The sequence below is a fragment of the Tachypleus tridentatus genome, chromosome 12 (assembly GCF_004210375.1).
Source record: "Tachypleus tridentatus isolate NWPU-2018 chromosome 12, ASM421037v1, whole genome shotgun sequence".
Taxonomy (NCBI): Eukaryota; Metazoa; Arthropoda; class Merostomata; order Xiphosura; family Limulidae; genus Tachypleus; species Tachypleus tridentatus.
Window position 1 is genome coordinate 88,376,479 of NC_134836.1, and position 27,644 is coordinate 88,404,122.

Below are 27,644 nucleotides of genomic sequence, written 5' to 3' on the forward strand. Positions count from 1 at the left end.
CTGTTTAGCCTTTTTAGGGTGAAAAGTTTAAAACTTATCACAATTTATTTGTGAAGGCATATAAGCACTTAACTTGATTCTTCTGGATAATTTCAGCTGATATTTATAGGCGTATCATTGAAAATGGATGCATACAGTACACGGGGCTACTTCAATCTAATTGAACAGCCTCTAAATATGGTTCGAAATGAACGAAGTAAAACGTTTAACGTTTTCGATGGAATTTTGAACCTGAAAATTCACCTGAAAATAAAAACTAGCCTAACATATGTGTGTACACAGAGTAAATAAACACGTATTCATATGCATACAATGTTATACATATATATATATATACACGTGAAATAAGGTCGATTTCACGCGCGCTACTTCCAACCAATGAACGCTCTCGTCGTAACTCAAAGCCTCGCGCAGGCAAAAGAGACTGGTTATTAGACGTTGTAAGGTTTACAAGTGACCTGTCTGTCTTACACGAGTCGTACAGTCAAACCTCAGCAGATTTTGCTGTCCATATTGTACTAATCCGTGCCCGTTCTGTCGCCAAGAAGTTCCTCCCTTCCCTGATCATCTCTGGTAAAGGAACTAATTTTGTAAGTTCGTTATGCTTTATGTTGTTTCTGTTGTACAGCATTTACAAGTATTCAGAATTAGCAATTATAAACACAGTTAGAACGTTATTTCTAAAGACAGAATCGTTGTCGTTTTTTTCAAGCTTATAAATTAAGTACGTATTTTTCTTTATAGAAACACCTCGACTTATTTCATGTAGTTAAAAACATACAATTGAAGTCCAATTGGTATTTTTTTGTTAAAAGTACAAAAACTAGTTCGAAACGATTAACACGTAATAATTATGGGAGTCCCGTTTCCCTATCCTCTTCTACTAATTTTACTAATAATTGGTAAAAATTGATTGAATTTTTTGGACCCACTCAGGAGAGTATTAATATTTATAATGTTAGAATTAATATATAGCAGTTTAATTTTCAACACAGTTTTGAATACCAAATAGTTTTTCACAATATAGCTCTGGCCCGAATTATAAAGCTGTTTTTTACTAGATAAGCCAATATATGCTGCATTACTTATTGAAATATATTCTATTTCTTATTTTACATCTGAAATACAGATAACAATTAATTTGTAGTTGTTCGATATTTCGCTCCTCAGAACTCGTGCAGCCAAAAACTTAAATACGTTATATTTTCTAAGAGCATACCTTTTTGATCTTTTCGAAATAAAAAATAATTTGACCTGTGGAAATACTGTATTCTCGTTGTGTTTATCGAAATGCTATTTTACGTATCTCCATAACTTGCCCTCCAAGTGGCACAGCAATATTTCTACAACATTAGAAATCGGGTTTCGATACTTGTGATGGGCAGAGCAAAGTTCGCCCATTGCGCAATTTTATGGTTAATTTCAAACAACAGCAAAAAAAGGCAAACTTCATAATCTTTCAATAAAAAAAGGAATTTGAATAAATAAAAATGGACATAAGTTTCAGTTAACCCAGACATTAATACACCAAAACACAAATTGAAGGTTTCACTATAAACTATCACACACATCTACTTTCACAACCCTGGATGTTGGAGGCTTTAAAAATAATTTAACAAACTAATTCTGCAAACCTCACCTATGTGTACTAATAAAACCTGACCATTCTCTACAATTACTGTTTATGAAATTATCTCTAATCATTACAAATACAGTAAAACCTGTCTTAAGCAGAATCGCACGGGACCGAGTAAAATTTCAGCTTAAATAGGTTTTCCGGCTTAGAAAATGAACATGCATTTCCTTAATTATGTATAATTTTTGAGCGGAGAGTTATAATTGCTTGATTCAAAAAAAGTAAGACGTTTGTGAATGAAGTTATCATACTGTTTATGTTATATTTATTAGAATAAGAACAAAAATAGACATTCAAAATATACATAAGTACACAAATTCTTAATCAAATTTATTTGAAAAAAGTGTCCAATTTCAACTGTTTCGTTTTTTAGTGAGCTTTATCATGCGGTTAAAAGAGAAAGCTGATTCTACGGCCTTTCATGAAGTTCAATTTCCCCTTCATTTTTGCATACAATTTAATACCTTTAATATAACTTAACACTTGTGATGAAGTAGGAATTTCTATTTCCTCACTATCTTTTTCATTTTGTTCATCTTCTGAATCTCTCACACTGTTACCATCTTGAGATTTTATTGTAGATTTTAAATCAATTTCATCAGTTTCTGTTAAAACATTCTTGTCAACGTTCACAAAACTTTCCACGTTCATAGAATCATCTGCATCAATCTTCTCAGTCAGAGTTTGGATTTCACTCGAATCGTCATAACAAAATATTTTTTTGATAAAATGAGGGTATTAAGTAAATTTTCTAAATTTTAAAATTAGGGAAGGTAGAAATTTATTTTTTGTGAGAATTATTTAAAGAGTAGAATTTTGCACTAAAAAGACAAATATATTTCTACAAATCATGAATCTAATTTAACTGCAAAAACAATGACGGCAGAATAAAAAAAATATATTTAACCAATATGTAGCAAAATGTCCGAGAATTTATCTATATCTAAACAAATTATTAATCAAACAAGAGTTTATTAATATTTAAAGAAACTGTTAATTAAATAAGAAATTAATATCTAATCAACAACATTTTTCTGCCTTACTCAGGTTCTAATCTTACCTGTTGCTAGATGATGAGTGAATAATTCATTCGTAGTAAAGCTAACAATTTTTCAAACTTTTACTAGAATCATTTCACAAAAATAGAACCTGATTCATTAATATTTATTTATAATAACATGGTTTATTCAACTTTGTATTTTATTCATGTCCAAATGTATTTGATCAATATATTTACTTTTAAGGTTTACTTTACTTGGAATAATAAATTATAGCCTTCTTTTGAACTTATGATGTGAAATCTTTTTGTTTGTTTACTAAATTTTTTGCAAAGTCCATGCCAAGTCTTGGGCAACTTTTGTCAGACCAATTACTGGAACTTCAACTTCACAGTCAACAAACTAGCCATTGAGCCACGTTCGGTCCCATTAAGGAATAAAAATCCAAATTACTAATATCTTGTTCTATAAGACATATTAATGGCTTCAGTATATAAGGACATAAGTGCTGTAGTAACAAACATGTTTAGCTACTCTACAACCAATTTGATAGCAACAACCGAATACCACAGAATTTAAACTTCATTCGACACTTTTATATAATCGTGCGTGTATTTATTATTTAATTGTAGGCCCTGTAACATACGAAGAAGCGTAAATATGGTTTGGTTTGGTGTGAATTTCGCGCAAAGCTACATGAGGACTATTTGCGCAAGCCGTCCCTAACTTAGCAGTGTAAGACTAGAGGGAAGGCAGCTAGTCATCACCACCTACCGCCAACTCTTGAACTATTCTTTTACCAACAAATAGTGGGATTGACAGTCACATTATAACGCTACCACGGCTGAAAGGGCAAGTATGTTTTATGTGACAGGAAAGAAGCGTGGAAGATATACAACTTCATGCAGTGAGAGTAATTGTTCAGATAAATCGCATACATGTCTCAAGTTGTTGTACTTATTGTAATCAGTGATATGTGATAAGAAGACCTCCGTGATGACGAGAAAACCCACAGTGATATGTGACAAGAAGACCTCCGTGATGACGAGAAAACCCACTTGTAGAGAAAGCTATATATAACGTTTCGACCTTCTTCGGTCATCGTCAGGTTAAGAAGAAGGTCGAAACGTTGTTCGCTACTCTATTAGTGCCTTCTCTACCCATACCAGCCATTTTTAAATATATAATTGAAAAGACGACCTATTCTATAAGTTCTAGAAATAACGCGTAAGCCACTGTTTATTGTAAATGCTTGAGAAATTCTGAATTGAACACTTTTTAACTATATCTCGTATTTCCTGATTAAAGACGCATGTTCACGCAATTAGCCATTTTTGACGACTCAAATATTATTTAATAAATCTGAAATATAAGCAATTAGAATGTTGTTTAATGGCTAATCTATTTGTTCAACTCTCTAAAAAGTACTGAAAACTACAACAAGAGAAATTAACAGCTAAACCATAACTTTAACAAATTAAATCTAGAAATGGTTTATAAATAATAATGGCAGAAGGCTATAGTAACTACACAACATATAAAACACACTCGTAAAATTCAAACGATAACAGTGAGTATAGGAATATGAAACTGATAAAAATATTATTTGGACAGGAATGCTAATCCTGCATTTTTATATCTGTAGTTTGAAAATAAAAAGAACTGTTCTGTAAACTCATCTCAATTTCACCACTTTTCTAACCCGACAAACCTAGTTCATCACAAGATGAATTAATATTGTTCTTATTTGAAACTTGAATGAGCCAATACTTATCACTGTCTTGAAATGAATTACTTTGAAAAATAACAAAGTATACATAGAAAGATACTGTTGAACTTGTAGATAAAATAACTTGATTTTTATACTAGCCATGATAACGGAATTTGATTTTTTTCTAATTTTCATTCCGCCTCATGATTTGTCGTTCGTATAGGAAACTGTGGAACTTATAATCAGTCGAGAGTATAATTTTCTTCACATCCTTCAAAAAAATTCGAAAAGATCTGTACTTAAACCAAGAAGAGTATGGATTCATCTCTTCAAGACTATTTTTCACCTTTGAGTCACCAAGAATTATGAATTTAAGGCGGAAGTCATGTCGTAATTCTTACTTTTCTTTACTTTCTATTTAGGCATCTGATGTTAAAATTACTATTGATCTTGGAAGTAGAATGGTCTTCGTAATTCAAAATCCATCTAAACTGCCAACCTTGAGTAAGCAATTCTCTGAAAACAAGATTTTTAGCTACAAACCTAATATAAATCTGTCATTTTCTTCCCGCATTAATTCTGATCGCGGGAGATTCATTGTCATCAATCATTTGATCAGTTTATTTCAATTTACGTGATATAACAAAATGTTGAGGAAACTTAAGTTGTGCAAAGATAAAGGATTTTCCTTCGAACTCGTTATTGTAAAACAAAATAATTTTTAATGGAAAGCCGAAAGACTGTTTTGATTAACTTTATAGCACCCGTAAAAATACCAAAGTATTTTTTCTGTAAACTTCATAAGCTATAAATGATTAAACGTCTTTTATGTTTTACTTTCCGGCCATTCCTTTCAATTTTACTTGTTTTACTTGAAAACAAGGTTTTAGAAAACAATCTCTAAAAATATCAAGTTAACGTTGTATATTTAATTAAAAGAACGAGAATAATGATTTGCTTATGTTACGTTCGGTAAACTCTTTGTCTTAGAGAATTAGCAATTTAAGTCGTTTCTGAGTTTAATCATGTGCTGCTGTACAATTTACACACATTTTCATCATTGCTTGTTAGTATGATAATGATAGAATCTTAGCTAATCCACACTTCACTCTGTATGTTGATATTCTTCACTAATTATTCTATTACTTCCCACCCCTCAATGGCGTAACGTAATGTCTAGAAACTTTCATCCCTAGAAACGGAGTTTCGATAACCCTGGTAAGCAGTGCAGAAATGGCCCTTTGTATAGCTTCGGGATTAATCACACCAACTATTATATTAATTTGTTATTATTTCAAAAAATATATGATGATTTTTTTCTAATCCATAACCTGTCTGTAATTTGCATCTTTTTACCTATTTTTGAACTTACACATACAATTTGGTTTAGTAACGTTAAACATACAAAGCTGGCATCTTCGTTTTTTAACGACAAATAATTAATGGGTAATTTAAATATATGTTTTAAGATAAAAAGAGTTGAACTCTAAATAAGAAGCATGCCAAGTAAATGCGCCCTTTCGGTAACACAGGTGTTATTACGCAGTATCTTTTTCTTGTTTAATTTTACTTGTCCTAAACTATGTTGGTGCAACCGTCAATATATAGTATTCAGGCGTCAAGTTGAAGGAAAATAAAAGTCAAATATGAAATATTGTTTGTCTAGACTTTTATTTTAATTTACATGAAACGTAAATTCCAGATTTTTTTTTAGTTATCTTCTGGTGGGATAGCAGTAAGACTACGAACTTACAATGCTAAAATCCAAGATTCGATTTCTTACATTAGATACAGCAGATAGCCCAATATGGATTTGATCTAAAACAAACAAGGTTCTTTTCAGTTTAGTGAGATCAATATTTGAATGTGGTTAAAAAAGGATTAAGTTTTTTTGTTAACTATAAAATAATGGATATTATGTTAAATTATAATAGGAGCTTCTGTGCCTATGATTTATCAGTTGTTTCAGGTATTCAGCTTTACAACAAACATTCATCTAACGCGTGCTTTTCAGCAATTAGTCGGAGTTAACTATAAGTAGCTTTTAAGGTGTCTTCAGAAATGCTTTTATCATGTTCTTATGGACGCTCTGCATAATAGCGCATGTATTTTCCACCAATTTAGGTCGTAAACTGTTTTCTTAATCGATTTCAAGCCCCCTTCCAAATATTTAAAGATAGCCGAAGAAGCTTTTGAAATGTCTTTTTAAAATCTATTTCCAACATCTCGGGGAGCCCAAACTCGACCCAGAAGACAGTTTCCAATTTAAAAAAAATTCGCTGAGAATATTTGCACTGCTACACAGAAAAACCGTAAGGTCATGAAAGAGGCATTGCTTTTAAAATTTTAAAAGCTACTTTCGATTACCTCCAACTTTTAACCCATACCAAGTTTTATGTTTAGCAAATTTCAGTCCTCTGCAAAAATGTCACGTTTCACATAATTTCATATTTAGAAAAACAGGAACTAAAAGCTTGGAGAATGTTTTGTTATTAAGCGCAAAACTGCAAAATGGATGCCGCGGTTTGAGAAAATGTCACAATATCTCATTAGTTGCGATTTTGATATGGTGAAATTGCTGTTGGGTTTCGTATTTTGTCTCACCGTTATAAGTCTGTCGCCCCTGCTAGTACAGCAGTATATCTTCGGATTTATAATGCTAAAATCAGAGGTTCGATTCCCTTCGGTGGGCTCAGTAGATAGCCCGATGTGGCTTTGCTGTGAGAAAACACACACAAGTTTGTTATGTTTGCATTTCTTCCAAAATTAGATTATTTTTGTTAAAACTATTTGTATGTACGTATTAAAAATATTCATTTTTACTCACGTTATTTATATGAAATATTCATATATATTGCATATATAACAGTATAAAAAAGTAATGATATGTGATTTATTTTAATGAATATCTGTAGTGTCTTCTTAATAAAAATATCAAGCAATAAACGGTTGTCACGAACACATGAATAAAATTAACTATTTGTAAACAGAGTGTAGTGTTACAAACATATTTTAACAACCTACTGTGTTTATTAACTTAAAACTGGTTGAATATATCGATATGCTCAAACTAAACATAGAGTTAGCGATAATGCTAGTTGCTATAACACTATAATAAAATAGCTTAAATGCATTTGATGTGAATTTAATATGTTGGCTAGTTTCATTGTGTTTGAATGATTATCGTATCTAAATGAACGGAAAGAAATCGACCACTTATTGCGGTAAATGTTAGCTTTCCTTATAATGTTATATCACCGTAATATATTTTATCAGATAAATCTTCTTGAGAATAAACTCTGCAAATGAAATTGTAAAATCAGTTAGGAAATCTTATCATTTTATCGTTGTTGATTATGTTCAATATCATATCACAGAAATATGATGCTGCTTTACTAAGCAAACAAATCATAAGTATGCGGTATAGGAAATTAGGGTGTGGCGCAATCGCTGGACCTCAAAGAGATGATATATTCAGTCTTCATATTTTTTCTATGTCATTGAACATTTTGAAGTAAAAATAAAACGATATTATAATAATACTCCTTACAATCTATAAATAGAACAGTTACTATAACCTGCTTCTGGCGGCACTTGATTTTAGAGAGATGTTTTCGACACTCTGCGCTAACTCTCAAAGTCCTTTGATAATGTAATGCTCCGAAAATTGTTCTTAAATAATGAATAATAAGTTTTATTTAGTTTATAGAGTCAAGTTAAATATTGCATTTGTAGAACACAAATAGCTGGAATGTCAGGTGGAATTACTTTAAATTAATCAGTGGAATTATATATTAACGTACTTGTAAGGCACAACGAGGTTTTCCTCACTAATCGAATGTGAGAAACTGGCATAAAAAGCTTCTATAAATTATATGGCTCACCTGGTATTTGTTGGTTTGTCACATTTCTCAACAACTCTCTTCAACAGTAACTGAAGTGTAGCCCAACACTATATAACATCTGGAAACCTACCAAACTAGCGATGCTGCCATAGATATTAAAGGTGACACTTCATTTACTAATAACTTTGTGGGCCATATTAAACTACAACTTTTATAAAAATAAAACATTGTAAAAATCTCCACATCTTAAAAAAACGAAATAAAGAACTGAGATGATGAAAATTGTGTAAACATACAATGACAATCTAAATAAAAGAAGAAAAATTATGAAGCCTCTGAATTTCAAAAACAGGTTGAAAAATTGTCATCACACAAGCTATCATATTTCTTGTTCTCTGAAAATATCTAACATTTCGTTAGAAAATCAGCAGATGTGCATTTGACTTAGAAAATAATGTAGAGCAGTGTGTGTTTTTCTTATAGCAAAGCCATAGCGGGCTATCTGGTCAGCCCACCGAGGGGAATCGAACCCCTGATTTTAGCGTTGTAAATCCGGAGACATACCGTTGTACTTGCGGGGGGCTAATGTAGAGTAAAGGCAAAATATTTATAAACACTTTCCATCAGTAGTGGTAGCTACACAATATTTAGGTTCTTGGGTGGTTCAGCAATACACTAGTGTGTGGCAGATGCACCGCAAATACCTAATGTATTGATAAAGATTAATGTAAGGATTTTCTGATTAATAAAGTACAAAAGAAATCAGCTCTATTATTTCAATGTCAAATAATTTATTTACTTACATTATTAAAGATAGTGTTATATAGTATAACCATGGGTCTAATTTGTTCACATTAATACTATTAGTTCTGGTATTATTACATTCTAAAATATGTAACATAGCTTAATAGGAGGTCATATAATGAATTAAATAATATGCGATGTTTTGGTAACATAAAAGTAAATTATGTAACCTGACATTAACTGTGATATAAAAATATTATATGAGTGATAAATAATCACTTTAATCGAATTATTTTTCTCATTAGTCAAATACAGTTTTCTAGTAAAATTTATGTATAACACATTTTACCTTCGCGTTATCATTTCGTCTTTAATTAACCATCACATTTTTCGATTTGTACACACCGTAAGGCTCACTTGAATAAGCAATAAAGAAATGGTTTATTAAATGATTTCTAATATTAGCTGAATGATTTCACCAAAGTTCAAACTAATTGCACACCTTAAAACAGTGTTAACTCTTATCAGTTAAGCTCTTTTAATGTGGAGAATCTTCTCACAGAATGAACAAAACAGTTAGTTAGAGAGTTTATTTCTTATTGATATATCTGAATAAAATAACATTGTCTAAACAAAGATGAATTTAGATAATCTCAGTCTAAAGAGGATTCGAAATTTATGAGAGCAAAAGCAAATAATATTAACTCTGCTAAAGAATTTATTAGACATTTTCTTGTTCGTCAACCTAGTTGAAAGATTGACAGCAAAGACTATTTTTGATAATTAACGACCATGCTAAATTTACTGATAAATAAAACTATCAGATAACTCCAAATTATTAGATGACTCCATAAAAGAGAAGAGCAATGGCTTGTTGATAGGATATTGATGTTAATATCTTAGTCCAACGATTTTCGTCTCTTGTGCTTTGAGAAATATAAAAAGTACATGATAATAAAAATGCTTTTTCTTAAAGTTCTAGTTGTCAGCAGTTCTATATTTACAAGATAATTGAAAAATTGTTAACTCAAAAGTGGGAGTAAAAATGAGTAAAAGAAGTACAGAAACAAATTGAATCAAAATGTAAAGATTACATTTTCAAGTCTAGAACTAGAAACTCTAAAAAAGTAAACAAACTAAGCTGGAAATATTGTCTACATTAATTTCTCAAGGTACAAACCAATTACTATCTTGACTCAGTCCCTCCTACAGTACTTATCTATTGTAGTTCTAGGCTGCATTTTGATTCACTTTGATTCTGTACCTTTTGAGGATCAGAACCTTTTTTTCTTTTAAATTAACAGTTTTTAATTAACTTCTTTCAAAATTTTTTATTCATTTATGGAGAATAAAGTTTAAGTTATATACTTCCTTATGGATGATGTTGAATGTTACAACTTTTAAAAAATTTACTGTTACATTAGGTTTACTTTCCACCCAACAATTATTTATTGAGTCAGGTGATTTTATGTTTGAGGTTTTGTCTAAACACGTCTGAAGTCGCTCAAAATAACATACCATGCATTACGTATTTATAGTTACATAAATTCAGTTTCAATGAAAAATAATCAAATCGTTAAACAAATCATGGATATTCGCAGTGTTCTATGTAGTATATCGTTTACGTTTTAATGGAATATACCCAGCCGAATTTGATGAAGGCTTATGAAACATAGATATAAATAATAATATTAAAACACATACATAAGGAAGCACGAAAATCAGTAGAGTTAGTTACCACTATCTGCTATCGTAATCGTTTGTTTGTTTTCGAATTTCGCACAAAGCTACTCGAGGGCTATCTGTGCTAGCCGTCCCTAATTTAGCAGTGTAGGGCTAGAGGGAAGGCAGCTAGTCATCACCACCCACCGCCAACTCTTCGGCTACTCTTTTACCAACAAATAGTGGGATTGATCGTCACATTATAACGCCCACACGGCTGAAAGGGTGAGCATATTTGGTGCGACGGGGATGCGAACCCGCGACCCTCAGAATACAAGTCGCACGCCTAAACACGCTTGGCCATGCCGGGCCCAATCGTAATCGTCTACGATTAGAAAACTAACCGAAATCGTTGCAGAAAACCACGTACTGATAGAGTACAACAACGAACTATAAAAACAATGAAAACACAAAATCTAGAAATGAGTGTGCTATAAGTTCATAAATTACTTTCCAATTAATGAGCATCAGTTAAACACTGGATTTTTGTCAATGACGAAAAGTGAAGAACTAGAGATTTGTTTCATGAAAGGAAAAAAAATTAATATGCTTGTAATAGTTTTAGAACTATCCTATGACATAGTGAATACTGTATTCATTATTTCTGTTCAAGTTTCAGTAAAACATTCGTAGTGGTTTTATTTTTTGTTGCAACTTATACAACTACAATATATAATAATAAGGCTGGAGACACTATTAAAAATGTACACACTGTTTAATTTAATAAAACTAAGCGTTTCCGACTAGTATAAAATGAGGTGTTTCTGATCAGTATAACAATTATTAAATGGTTTGAAAGAGTAACTTGACCAATAGCGAAAGAAAATCTGATTTAAGAATTACTACTGAAGTAGTCCTGTAACCAGTGTAAGATTTTTTAGTAAGTTTGCTCACGTAAGAATAAAATATTCGTAACCATGTTTATCAATTTCCACATGTTTTTTATGATTTCTAGGAAAATTATGGTGTTAAAACAGTTTATGTTATGTGTTTCTTTATCTCTGCTGCATTAATTATTCATATGACATACATGAGTTGAAGTGTACTTTAAGTGATTTCAACATCATACTTTTGTTTTGTGCTCAACTTGATGGTTGTAACAAGTGATTAATAGTATTTTCTCAGTATGTAAATTTGCCCATCTTTAAGGATCAGAGATACCTTAACGTAATCTTTATCAGAGCTTGTTTGTTTGTAACTAAGCACAAAGCTACACAATTGTTTTGCTCCCCATCAGTACTGAAACAAGGTTTCTAGCGTTGTAAGCCCGCAGACATACTGTTGTGCTACTGTAAGGCCAAACAGAGAAAGAAATGAATTTGTAATCTTTCAAATGCAAGTTTCCAATTTAATTGTCCTTCAAAGGATCTTGTCCATGGGAAGTAATTGTAATTTTAAGCGAAAAAGGCAGAAATTCCTCCTAATATATAATTGCAGTATGAAACGTATTTAATAAAACTTTAGGTAAAATATACTAATAATGGTATTACTTCAACTGCGGATATTATTTTATAATAAACATTTGCAGGAAATGTTTTTTTTCTTATATTTCTTTTAAAGATTACAAATGTAATACTGTGTACATACAATTAATGTATGTACCAACCCAAACAAATATTATGATAGATTTCTTTAAAAAAATTTATAGGAAAAGATGGCCCCACAGTGAAGCTTTACATTTCGCACCTGGGAATCCGGGTTGGGATCCATGCATACTTAAGATATGTTCTGTACATTATAACAGTGATCGTCCAACTCTTAACTTGGATGGTGGGGAGTAAAGTGCAACTGACAAACTGGTGTCCAACTGATCAATAAATGTTCAAAATTAAAGACGGTGGTAGATAGCCTTGGTAGCTTTACCATAAATAGAAATACAAATTTCATTGATTTTTACTTATTAATATAACCTTCTCTTATTGTGATGTTCAGCTTTTGGCTGTAGGGCTAACAATTCATGTTTAAACATTAAAGTTTGTTTTGAAAACACTGTTCTCGTTAAGTAATGAAGTGATGCTATTTTTTCTTATTGAACTGAAAATAATTAAAGTTATTTTCTAATAGTGAAGTGCCTGTTCTAAGCTTTTCTATTCACTGAAGTGAAGAAAGACAGATGTGGACAGAAATAACATTCAGAAAATAGTCGCGGGTAATTTTGTTATTCGCATGAAATCCAGTTTCAATAATTTGGTTTGCATATTTTTCACATCATGCAAACTGAGTCTCATTAACTGCAGGTTTCTTATTTTTAATTAAAGCTACCGACTAGTTATTTTTGATGTTTTTGTCCTCTGAAAATCGATCATAATAATATATATATATATATATATATAATTTATAATATTCTTAGATTTTAAAATATTATGTCATTCTTTGAATGTTTTATCTAAGTATAAACTTATCTTAATAGTTGTCATTAACGTAACTGAAATATTTTGGAATAATTAGACATACGTTCTTATGTGTACTACGAGATTTAACATTCTTATTTTTAGAGAGTAGAAAACAAAAAGTTTTGTGTTTTTCTTGTCAAATTTTTTAACCTACGCATCGTTTAAGTGTGACGGACGACTTTTGAGAGTTAACATGCTTTTGATAGGTTGCGTTAAAATCATTAACACGAAGAAATTCAACTTGTGACAACAGAACATATATTCCAGTAAAATAATACGCACTAATAAAATCACAAAATTAGGACTTCAAGGTAGTTTCTTTGACTACACGAAACACAAAATCACAGAATTAATAGAAAGTTACACAAACAACTAACCAAAATCTTCTTGGCCGATTGTTTTGGTATTTTGAACTGTGTAAAATTGTTTTTTTTCTATGAATCTCCTGCAAGGGCTATTTGCAAAGCTCCTAATACACTAGAGGAAAGCAGCTAGTTACAATACTTAACACCATTCTAAGGCTTCTCTAATCGAATAATAGAACTTAACTGTCACTCTTATATCGCACTCACGGATCAACGTTCGGAGTCCATTTTTGCGGCTACTGGCCTTTAATCTATTCACAGTCCAGACACGTTTTCATTTGGCGATGCCTGGTCGATGTTAGGTTAATATACTTATTTATAACTGATGTAATACAAATAAAACCACACACCTTGCCCACAGTCCTCTAGCTCGCTGACTCAAGTGTTCCCGTAATTCAGAGGGGAATTTCGTTTGTCATATAATTTTTGTACACGTTTTTATGACTTTAGTTTATATTTTTTTCTAAACCATCATTCAGCTGAAGTTATAGTTCAGTGTTTTATTAAGAATTGCTATAAACCTGGTTACCATAAGTGTATCTAGTAACATAAACATACACAGAAGTTTCAATGTGTCTTCATCTAACCCGATCTGTTTTTGTTGTGTTTTTTTATCCACGTGAAATGTATCCACGTATACATTATTCCCTTTCCCCTTTGTGTTTCTTCAGTGCATAATATTGTAGTATATGGTTTTTCCTTCTGGTAACTCACTTTAGTCTCTTTTACCCTGTAAAATGTAGAATTGCAGCACTATGTGTTATTTTTTGATATGACAGCTTTCTTAGAGTATCACTCTTGTATTGTATAGCTAAAACACTGTTGACTGTGTAATAGTTTTTTGTTGTTGTTGTTTTTTTTTTTGCAAAGGAACTATACTTTGTACTTTCTATACAAAGGATTCGTAAATATGTCATTTCAACAATTGACTGAAATTCATAAGGACGAAAAACCCACTTAAAGTAAAAATATATTCCAATACGGTTGGTTGTTTTAATACCCGTACTAGACGTCTTGACAACACAATTACTGAAATACAATTAAATTGATTTTTTTCAGAGTCAATTTTGAATATTATTTTCATGTCTATAAGAAACAGCGTTAAGACATCTCTGAATTCTAACATTTCTCTGTTAACCAAAAATGGATTTATTAACATTAGTTTCACGATACACTCAACAATGGAGAACCTCAACATGTAAAAATTTGCACTCAACTTGATTAAGAGAAGAACATGAAAGGTGTTGTACGATTGAATATTATAATGAGATTTAAACTCGTGACTGTCATTATCATATTACAGAATAAAAGTATGTTGACTTTTAGTAAATGTGTTTATACTTGTCTATTGTGTTAGAAACATGCTTGTTGCATTAATATTTCTAGTGTTAAGAAAGCAACATTTCTAACAATATTGTTTGTCTAAGATTTTATTGAACTAATATTCCGCCCCGCCAAATGACACAGTCTGCGAACTTACAACACTAGAAACTTGGTGAGCAGAAAACATAGAGCCCATTGTGTAGTTTCATGCTTAACTTTAAACCAACAAACTAACTAATATTCGTTTATTTCTGTTATGAAAGTTGGGGTTAATCAGACCGGGAGAAAAAATATGCAAACGAAACGACAGGCACTTAAACGACCAATAAAGCAAAGAACTGGAATTATATGAATGATGTATATTTTTACTGTATTACTTAAAAGATGTTTCTAGCTATAAATGGTTTTGTATTGTTCTTATCCTTTCGCCAAATTTTCAAAATGGTTTCCTCAATAAGGTAATCAGACACGTTTGTCCACAAAGTGATTCAATGAAACTGGGAATTCCTGAGCTTGCATATTTAATTAATAGAAATAGTTAATCCTTAAGAATATAACATCAAATTATGTTGGGGTTACTTTTCAAGTACAAAAGATTTATAAATGTTCTGTTTTGTTTTGTGTTTTTAATTCGTGGGAATCTACTGTAAATATTAAACATCTACATATTTTTTTCTTTATAGTAGAGACATGACGATGAGGGTCATTGGGTGAACGATAACGTACAATAAATAAGTATATAAATATCTCTTTGTTTATGGTTAACCACAAAGCTCGACAGTGGGCTATTTATGCTGAGCCAATTACAGGTATCAAAACTCGATCTTTAGCGTTGTAAGCCCATAGATTTAGCGCTCTGCCATTGGAGGTGAAATAAATAAAACTTAGACTGAAATTACACAAAGTTGTTGTTTGTAATTAAGCACAAGGCTACACAATTGGCTATCTGTGCCCTACTCACCATACGTACAGAAACCAGGTTTATAGGGTTGTAAATCCGCAGATATGCCGTTGAGTTACTAGGAGGGTTCGTTTCTCCTCGGTGGACTCAGCAGATAGTCCGATGTGACTTTGCTATAAGAAAACACACACCCACGTTACTAAGGAGGAATACACAAAGAAGCTTGTTAAATTGTACCAGTTAGGTTTAGTCTTCACGTATTATGATTTCTGCGAGTAATGCACATGCTACTGAATAATAATGGATGGCTATACTTCGACTGTTTCAAGGGGTAGAAAACAATAAACCGAACACAACATCTCTCTTAAAATATTCATAAACTTTAATTATAGGAAGAAATTTTCAAACTAAAAATATACTTTTGATTTACGAATAAACAACTGAACATATTTACCTGTTGTCCGTAAAAATATAAATCAGTTTACGACGCGCATCTCGATCAAATATGAAAAAAAAATTCTTAATAGAATATTAAATTTCAACCATAGAATTTTAAGGAATAAGATTCGCCATTATAAAACTTCTTTAACCCATTTTTTTCAAAACGTTTTCCATTAAAAAAAAAGTACATACCTTTATTATACTTTCCAAAGATATCTTTTTTTTTAATTGGTACTTTAATATTACTTAAACTTTGTTTATTGTTCACCATTCGCAGAGCTCGAAACGTTTCTGTTAAACGTAAAATAGTTGGTTTTTGCATTTCGCGCAAAGCTACACGAAGGCTATCTGTGCTAGTCGTCCCTAATTTTGCAGTCTTACACTTGAGGGAAGGTAGCTAATCATCACCACCCAACGCAACATTATAATGCTCCCATGCTGAAAAGGCGAGTATATTCGGTGTGATAGAAATTCGAACCCGTGACCCTCGGATTACGAGTCGAACGCTTTAACCTAGCTGGTCATGTCGGACCTGAAATATTTGGAATATGAAACTCTAATTTATTAGATCTTTTAATAAACTTATTCAGCATTACGCGCATGCGTTTTTGCTGATATTTTATGCAACTATAATCATTATCTTAATTATTAAATACTTAAATACTAAGGGACATGCAGAGTTTTTACTTTTATTAGCAAGATATGTAAGGCATTGATCAAAAGCAGTAAGTATATATTTTGTTCATTTGAAGCTAATACACACCCGTTAGTATAAAATGCTTAGTTTAAGTCCATTAAATATTTAAAATGTTACGGTATGTATGCAAATATACGAAATAACGTTTGTCATTAAGACATGTTTATTCTATAATTATAACTTAGGCTTAGGCTAGCCTGATTGCGCATAATCTCTAAGACAAACTGAGTAACTTTGAAATATAACAGTATAGAATAGGATGTTGCAGTGAATCCTGCTCTTTCCACTGTCATTCTATTTTTTCTTTCATTTCATATTCTAAGAAATTGAAAAAAAGTACAGAAACAGAAATACCTCATGGATATAATAGCTACTTCAGTTTACCAATCTTGTTTTATAAAACTATCCGTCTTTATGAATAAATCAATAACTGGAGTGAAATCTATAACTTGAACGTTTAGCCCACGTAAAAGTTTCGTTTCTGAATAACTCACAACAGATACTGAAATCTTTATTGTGAAAGATAAATGTCCCATTTAGGGTAAATTTCAGTGAATGAGCAATTTAAAAAAATATTTTTAACTTATACGTAAGTACAACATTTTTCTAAAATATACATATTACTTTTATATGCAACATTTTAATGTAACTAGACCTTACTGTCTAGTTTTAACACAATCTTACAACACTTGCTTTATCAAATTGTAATTCTGAGAAAGTCGTATTTATTTTAATTGTATTAATTCTTCAGAACTAGCAATTAGCTTAATTTTTACATCACTGTTTAAATAATTCACTTACTTGATTGAATTTCATTAGCTTTGATCAAAAATTTATATTTTTTAGGAAGTATTAGAATTTATTATTTCATAATTAATGACTGGAACGTAGATGTATCATTTAGACTAATTAGTGTCTCAGATCATGTTCGCGACGTGTAGTTCTACATAAGATAACTTTGTTATTATGGAGTGGGTGATTGCAGTTGACAACGCACTCCACTCCTGTTTAAGACTGGAACTAACTTCATTTACCACCGTCAATACCTTATCATATCACACGAACCTTAGCAGCTTCGTAGAACACCACAGTGCTTACAAACAAAATTATTGATCAAAGTCTTGCAGTTAAAGACCATACATTCAATCACCAAGAAATTGCACATTTTAATTGGTATATTTAAGATAAACAGTAGCCCCACAAGCAAGGCATTGTCCAAGAACACAATTAGTGGGAGGGAGGTAAAATACAGCCATCACTGAGATAAGTGGTCACTACCAAATTTTCACGTAGAAGAAGAACGTGGAAAACAGCTTTGACAAGAATTGTAGACTGGTCAAAGAATGAAGCAGAAAACGTTTGTTAGCATCTATTTATAGACTATCAATATTTATTTTCCCATAGAATGAAAATTTGGGAAATCAGAGAGATTTAAATACTTAATAATTACATATTCTGTACGAATAGTACCAAATAGATAATAAGATGATGATTCTAATAAGTGGAACACAATTTATGGGAAATTTTTCGTTGATTATTAAGGTATGTTTTACGGAGGTGAATATTTATAGTAATATTGAGATATATATTGAAAATTTTCGTTTTTTTTAGAAAACAAGATTATGTTTCAAGCTACCAACGCAAAAAACTTATGACAGTAAATTTGCCACACTTTACACCTTAACTGTATTGGAAATTGTTAAGGTACTAGACATTATTATCCTTAACTTTATTTAACGCAAACTAGAGTTTATTGTGAACCATTTCTATTAAGGTAAATAAAATAACAACCCATGTCTCCAGAACGTATCAACATTAAAGCATTACGTCGCTATAACAGTGAAATATTAAGCTAATGAGGATACATTCTTGAGATATAATTAGTTATTTCAATTACCTCAATAGAGTATTGGAAGTATTCTAACAACAATTTTTGTTGTTTTGTTTTTAAATTCCGGTTTTTGAATGCAATAGAAATAGTTAACTTCAACATTTATTATTTATTCTTAAAATTTTGTACAACGAAATATTATAATTTCATATTACGCTGCATAAAACATTTAGAGAGTAGTTAAATTTTATAATATTTTAGCTACAAGAAAGCAAAGCTACTATTATAAAATTATGTCGATCACCATCTAAGTCCATTTTTGTGTAAATTAGTCACTTCGTGATCCCTTATATGAGTTGAAATTGTCATTTGTTTAGCCTACACTCAAAAGTGTGACATTCAGTATGAGTGGTCTTAAACATTCATAGTTGATGACCTTTAATATGCAGCATAACCACTACGAACAATAAAGACACCTTACTGACTGGTGTTGTAAAAATCAAATCAAAGTATTTTTAGGTTCTATAATATCCTTGGCCATTCCTCAAACGCTGTTTCAGCGTGAATTTAATATTTCGGATCACTTGAAGGAATGTGGTTTATATCCAAAGATAATGTCCTACAATAAACATGATAAAACTGATGTCATGATGAGCATTCAGGCCACTCCAGTCGTAAGTCTCTTCAAGAATGTGTGGAACCATTTATAACAAGGGATGGTGGTGGAGAAGTGGGAGTGACATAACATGTCAGGCATCACTGCAAGCGAGGTGTTTTGTGCCTTGATATTGTAAGCTTTACATTTCTGAGCGTCTGATATTCTGTTGGCTTTCAAAGTACGTTTATAACAGTTTGTAGAAACCGTCTGTTATTCAGTTGACCTTATGAAGTCTGTTTCTGACAGTTTATACAATCACACGGTTTGGCCTTGTTTCAAATATCTAAGCAACTGAACAATTTTGTTCAATACAATATTGTAGTTTGCAATAGGCTTTATATGATTGTCAAGGTTTTATTTGTTCGATGGTTTTTCCGCACAACCACACAAATGAAATATTAATATGTCTTCTTTGAGGTTTATTCACAAAAAGCTTAAGAGTTTTTGTTTTGTTTTTTGAATTTCGCACAAAGCTACTCGAGGTCTATCTGTGCTAGCCATCCCTAATTTTGCAGTGTAAGACTAGAGGGAAGGCAGCTAGTCATCACCACCCACCGCCAACTCTTGGGCTACTCTTTTACCAACGAATAGTGGGATTGACCGTCACATTATACGCCCCCACGGCTGGGTGGGCGAGCATGTTTAGCACGACGCGGGCTCGAACCCGCGACCCTCGGATTACGAGTCGCACGCCTTACGCGCTTGGCCATGCCAGGCCAAGCTTAAAAGACTTTAAACTCTGCGATTCATTTGAACGTGACAACTTAGATAAGATTATTTGAGATAACTTTACGTGGCATAGACTAAATCACCGATTAGTTAGCATTTCATATCATGTGACATGATCAGCGATTTAATTTGCGTATCAAAGAACTATGAGAGGTGATTTACATTCTTTATGACAATACATTTTCCGTTTTCAAAGCTATAATTAACAAATATGGGTTATTCTTTACTTCTCTGTGAAACATCTAAACTCCGATATAATAATCACTAAGCATTGCAGCTTCTAGCTACTTTTAATATAGGAAAGGTACACGGAAATCCTGCACAAGATAGACATTCAAACGGAGTGACATTCCATATGGAATGTTTTATTTATATAGTTTTTGTTGTATGTTTTTTACTCATTCGTAAATCGATAAATAAATATACTAGCACGTTTATTAACAATTACAGCACTTTATAACGATATTATATAGCCTTGATTGATGTTATATTTTATGAAAGAGTAAATCATTAATTCAAAAATAAACAATATTATATCCATACACGTATTTTTATCTAAACAAAAATAAAGGTTTTCAGATGGATTTTCTGAAAAGCCATCATTAATATTTTAAGAAGTTTCAAGAAGAATCATTACAAAGAGAAATGTATTTTTGTCTTGTAGCAATGTATTGATATTAATAGAGTTAAGATGTTTTGTATTCCAGTACTCTACTTAAGCATGACCAAGCGTGTAAGGCGTGCGACTCGTAATCCGCGGGTTCGCGCCCGCGTCGCACTAAACATGCTCGCCCTCCCAGCCGTGGGGGCGTATAATGTGACGGTCAATCCCACTATTCATTGGTAAAAGAGTAGCCCAAGAATTGGCGGTGGGTGGTGATGACTAGCTGCCTTCCCTCTAGTCTTGCACTGCTAAATTAGAGACGGTTAGCACAGAGAGACCTCGAGTAGCTTTGTGCGAAATTCCAAAAAAAAAAAAAAACTACTTAAGCGATCCACGTGTTCATATAACCTTACATATCACAGTCGTGTTCGATATGAAAGCAAGATGTTATACTAAAAGGAATTTTGAAAAAAACTGACATTTCTTGATATACTTTCATTCTATGTTTTTATTGATGTAATACTAAATCATTTCTTAATTTGGAATAGAAGTAAAAAAAAACTTGGTCTTGGTCCTGTGAAAATGAGCGTGAAGCGGCTTTTGTGTTAAAATTTAAATTTATATCTAAAGCAAGGCTAGTTCTAATATGTATTCATAAAAATGTGCTCTACTTGTGCAATGATCCAGTTTTGATTAAAAGGAGGTTTGTACCAACTCTTTTTTCCTAAAAAAGTTAACAAAAACATGTTCATGACACTTATGATCTTAGTGCAAACACACAATTAAAAGTCAAATATTACTGTTTAGTAACAAATGCATCAAATTATACATATCATTTTAGGTTCAAGTTTAGAGTTGCTGGAAAATGATCAAACAATATTTTCAAATCATTATTAATATTGGGCGTTCTACACCATAATCAAAAACCTTCGAATCAAGATATTCTTTCTTCATATAAAAGATGCATTTAATAAAACAAATGATTCTTCCATCAACATGTTTCCTGAGCCTTTTGTCAAATGTATTTACAAACAGTTTAAAATATATTCTGTAATACCCTATCTGTTTTAATTACATATTAAAAATACGCCAAATATCTTTAGGAATCAGTTACAATATTCATTAAGTCAAGTAATTTGATCGTATTTCTGATATATTATATAGGACAGGAAACTATTAAATTACGTAAATGATATCAAGAACAAATATTTTTTCTAATATCTGATCTTAATAAAGCATCTATCTGATGACGACTTTATTTCCTAATATCTAATCTTAATGAAGCATCTATCTGCTGACGACTTTATTTTCTAATATCTGACCTTAATAAAGCATCTATCTGCTGACGACTTTATTTTCTAATATCTGATCTTAATAAAGCATCTATCTGCTGACGACTTTGTTTTCTAATATCTGATCTTAATAAAGCATCTATCTGCTGACGACTTTATTTTCTAATATCTGATGTCAATAAAGCATCTATCTGCTGACGACTTTATTTTCTAATATCTGATGTCAATAAAGCATCTATTTGCTGACGATTTTATTTTCTAATATCTGATCTTAATAAATCATCTATTTGCTGACGAATTTATTTTCTAATATCTGCTTAATAAAGTATCTATCTGCTGACGACTTTATTTTCTAATATCTGATCTCAATAAATCATCTATCTGCTGACGACTTTGTTTTCTAATATCTGATCTTAATAAAGCATCTATCTGCTGACGACTTTATTTTCTAATATCTGCTTAATAAAGCATCTATCTGCTGACGACTTTTATTTCTAATATCTGATCTTAATAAAGCATCTATCTGCTGACGACTTTATTTTCTAATATCTGATGTGAATAAAGCACCTATTTGCTGACGACTTTATTTTCTAATATCTGATCTTAATAAAGCATCTATCTGCTGACGACTTTATTTTCTAATATCTGCTTAATAAAGCATCTATCTGCTGACGACTTTATTTTCTAATATCTGATCTTAATAAAGCATCTATCTGCTGACGACTTTATTTTCTAATATCTGATCTTAATAAAGCATCTATCTGCTGACGACTTTATTTTCTAATATCTGATCTTAATAAAGCATCTATCTGCTGACGACTTTATTTTCTAATATTTGATCTTAATAAAGCATCTATCTGCTGACGACTTTGTTATCGAATATCTGATCTTAATAAAGCATCTATCTGCTGACGACTTTATTTTCTAATGATCTGATGTCAATAAAGCATCTATCTATCTGCTGACGACTTTATTTTCTGATATCTGATGTCAATAAAGCATCTATTTGCTGACGACTTTATTTTCTAATATCTGATCTGAATAAAGCATCTATCTGCTGACGACTTTATTTCTTAATATCTTATCTTAATAAAGCATCTATTTGCTGACGACTTTATTTTGTAATCTCTGCTTAATAAAGCATCTATCTGCTGACGACTTTATTTTCTAATATCTGATGTCAATAAAGCATCTATTTGCTGACGACTTTATTTTCTAATATCTGATCTTAATAAAGCTTCTATCTGCTGACGACTTTATTTTCTAATATCTTATGTTAATAAAGCAACTATCTGCTGACGACTTTATTTTCTAATATCTGATCTTAATAAAGCATCTATCTGCTGACGACTTTATCTTCTAATATCTGATCTGATGTCAATAAAGCATCTATTTGCTGACGACTTTATTTTCTAATATCTGATGTCAATAAAGCATCTATCTGCTGACGACTTTATTTTCTAATATCTAATGTCAATAAAACATCTATTTGCTGACGACTTTATTTTCTAATATCTGATCTTAATAAAGCATCTATCTGCTGACGACTTTATTTTCTAATATCTGATCTTAATAAAGCATCTATCTGCTGACAACTTTGTTTTCTAATATCTGATCTTAATAAAGCATCTATCTGCTGACGACTTTATTTTCTAATATTTGATCTTAATAAAGCATCTATCTGCTGACGACTTTGTTTTCTAATATATGATCTTAATAAAGCATCTATCTGCTGACGACTTTATTTTCTAATATTTGATCTTAATAAAGCATCTATCTGCTGACGACTTTGTTTTCGAATATCTGATCTTAATAAAGCATCTATCTGCTGACGACTTTATTTTCTAATATCTGATGTCAATAAAGCATCTATTTGCTGACGACTTTATTTTCTAATATCTGATCTTAATAAAGCATCTATCTGGTGACGACTTTATTTTCTAATATCTTATGTTAATAAAGCAACTATCTGCTGACGACTTTATTTTCTAATATCTGATCTTAATAAAGCATCTATCTGCTGACGACTTTATCTTCTAATATCTGATCTTAATAAAGCATCTATCTGCTGACGACTTTATTTTCTAATATCTGCTTAATAAAGTATCTATCTGCTGACGGCTTTATTTTCTAATATCTGATGTCAATAAAACATCTATTTGCTGACGACTTTATTTTCTAATATCTGATCTTAATAAAGCATCTATCTGCTGACGACTTTATTTTCTAATATCTGATCTTAATAAAGCATCTATCTGCTGACGACTTTGTTTTCTAATATCTGATCTTAATAAAGCATCTATCTGCTGACGACTTTATTTTCTAATATTTGATCTTAATAAAGCATCTATCTGCTGACGACTTTGTTTTCTAATATCTGATCTTAATAAAGCATCTATCTGCTGACGACTTTATTTTCTAATATCTGATGTCAATAAAGCATCTATTTGCTGACGAATTTATTTTCTAATATCTGATCTTAATAAAGCATCTATCTGCTGACGGCTTTATTTTTTAATATCTGATCTTAATAAAGCATCTATCTGCTGACGACTTTAATTTCTAATATCTGACCTTAATAAAGCATCTATCTGCTGACGACTATGTTTTCTAATATCTGATCTTAATAAAGCATCTATCTGCTGACGACTTTATTTTCTAATATCTGATGTGAATAAAGCATTTATTTGCTGACGATTTTATTTTCTAATATCTGATCTTAATAAAGCATCTATTTGCTGACGACTTTATTTTCTAATATCTGATCTTAATAAAGCATCTATCTGCTGACGACTTTATCTTCTAATATCTGATCTGAATAAAGCATCTATCTGCTGACGACTTTATTTTCTAATATCTGATCTTAATAAAGCATCTATCTGCTGACGACTTTATTTTCTAATATCTGATGTCAATAAAGCATCTATTTGCTGACGACTTTATTTTCTAATATCTGATCTTAATAAAGCATCTATCTGCTGACGACTTTATTTCTTAATATCTTATCTTAATAAAGCATCTATTTGCTGACGACTTTATTTTCTAATATCTGCTTAATAAAGTATCTATCTGCTGACGGCTTTATTTTCAAATATCTGATCTTAATAAAGCATCTCTCTGCTGACGACTTTATTTTCTAATATCTGATGTCAATAAAGCATCTATTCGCTGACGACTTTGTTTTCTAATATCTTATCTTAATAAAGCATCTATCTGCTGACGACTTTATTTTCTAATATCTGATCTTAATAAAGCATCTATCTGCTGACGACTTTATTTTCTAATATCTGATGTCAATAAAGCATCTATTTGCTGACGACTTTATTTTCTAATATCTTATCTTAATAAAGCATCTATCTGCTGACGACTTTGTTTTCTAATATCTGATCTTAATAAAGCATCTATCTGCTGACGACTTTAATTTCTAATATCTGATCTTAATAAAGCATCTATTTGCTGACGACTTTATTTTCTAATATCTTATCTTAATAAAGCATCTATCTGCTGACGACTTTATTTTCTAATATCTGATCTTAATAAAGCATCTATCTGCTGACGACTTTGTTTTCTTTTATCTGATATTAATAAAGCATCTATCTGCTGACAACTTGAAGTAATTGCGCAGTAAAGTAATGACATTTATGACATCAAATAATTCTAGGTCTGTGAAACGTCACTGGTTATTGTGAGCACCGTTGCTTAGCGGTATTTGTAAAACATTCCAGAGTGCGGAACCTAATTCCAAACTGTGTGAGACGAGCCCATTTGCGTTACACGTGTCAACATTCCCTACCAGTGAGGACAAGGGCTTACAGCAATAAATAAATTATTTATATCAAGAGACAGTTTCAGAATATCTTTTCATGTCATACTGTAGCCTAGCAAAATTATATTATGTTTCACGCAATTCCAGAGCTTAGAAACAATCGTTTAAGAAATCTGTGAACACGTTGATATCTAGAGCATAATGCTACAACTGTCTACAAATGATCTTGAAGAATTATAGTGTCTTAGAAACTTAAATAAACTGTACAAAATGTCTCAACCCTGTTTAACACGCGAATCTCGTGTTGTAGCGAAAAAGCAATGCTTGTACATAAAAAATATAATATGGTATGGGTAATAAAACTTTATTTAAAATAAAATACAGAACAACGTTTCGACCGTCTTAGGTCATCTTCAGGTTAACAAGGTGTCTTGAGAATGTATTTTTTTTTTCATTTGGGTTTCTCATCATCACGAATGAGTATAATAAAGAAATACGATTTATCCATTAGTGTGGTAGATAAGGAATTAAAACGGCTAGATGAAATTGTCAAGGAATAGTTTAAGTTATTTGTATCACGTTTAGTCATGCATCTGCTGGGAACTAGTGATTAGAATATTCAGACTGTGAAACCGAGGGTTCACACCTTACGTTCTGTTACTGCAAAAACGAGCGCGATATTTTAAAGCCATGGTTGTATAAGAAAGTCGTTGTTGTTGTTTTTAATTAAGCACAAAGCTACACAATGGGCTATCTGTGCTCTGCCCACCACGGATATTGAAACCCGGATTTTAGCCTTGTAATTCCGCAGACATACCGCTGAGCCATTGTGGGGGCATAAGAAAGTCAAATGCTACTGTTGAATAAGATAAAACAACCTACAAGATGGCAGGGTACACAGTTGGTTTGCTGCCTTTTCTCTAACTAATCATTTCAAAATCATAAACAGTTCTGCGCAAGTTTCAAATTTATTGATTTGCGTGACACTTTGAAGAATAAAGTCAAAGTTGTTTTCTAGTCTTGATGACAGTTGTTATTAGTACGACTTTGATTAGTTATAAAAAGCCATTTTTATTGAATACTGAAATTACGTTTTAATTATCTATCCATTTTTTTAAATAATATCAAAATCTGAAATGAAATATAATTTATTTTATGAAGTTTGACAACAACAGTTTTACATGTCAAGTAAATAAATTGCTAATGTATTTTGTCTTGATGTGTATATATTACTTTTCTCATCATGAGTTATGACGTGCCTTAAAGGTTTTGAAGTGAAAAATAAATGTCTTTGGGCGTTATCAGTTTTAATTGTGAAGAAACATTTTTTATGTATTCGAATGAACATGTCAATTCCGAATGACGTTGGCCTTTCCTTTCTATATTTTTTGTTACTTTTAGTAATGGACAGAATATTGTAAATTTAATTTGGTATTTAGAGTCGAGATTAATTTGATTGTAAGAATGGTATAGTTAAATATTACTAGAGCTTTGGAGATTTTTCAGTTTATTTCTAGATATTTATCGAATTTAGTTGCTACAAGCAAACTTTTTACAATCGAACTTTAGATGTAAAATCTACTTCAAAAACTTAGATAAATGATGCGTTCGATATGTTTGTTTTGAATTTCGCGCAACGTTACACGAGGGCTATCTGCGCTAGCCGTCCCTAATTCAGCAGTGAAAGACGAGAGGAAAGGCAGCTAGTCATCACCACCCACCGTTACTCTTTTACCAACGAATAATGAGATTGACCGTCACGTTATAATGCCCCCACGGCTAAAAGAGTGAGCATGTTTGGTGTGACGGGGATTCGAAACCGTAACCCTCAAATTAGGAGCCGAATGCCTTAACCAACTGGCCATGTCAGGCCTTCGATGCGTTCAAAACAAGACTAAAGTTAATAATTTGTAAAACTACGGTGAGATCAAACAATTGGAAACTCAAATAATGATTTGCTTCCCTGATGTTTGCAAAATCAGTATCTT

The 27,644-nt window shown here is 31.5% G+C and overlaps 1 pseudogene across 2 annotated transcripts in view; it reads left to right on the forward strand.

Annotated features, from left to right (window-relative positions):
- Positions 1-466: 466 nt before the first annotated feature.
- Positions 467-27,644, forward strand: part of LOC143233929 (5-hydroxytryptamine receptor pseudogene) — a 126,882-nt pseudogene continuing 99,704 nt past the window's right edge. The window contains exon 1 of one of the 2 annotated variants that reach the window (XR_013018412.1): positions 467-590. The product of XR_013018412.1 is annotated as a 5-hydroxytryptamine receptor pseudogene, transcript variant X3 (transcript). The remainder of the gene's footprint in view (positions 591-27,644) is intronic. The other variant, XR_013018409.1, reaches the window with a different exon arrangement.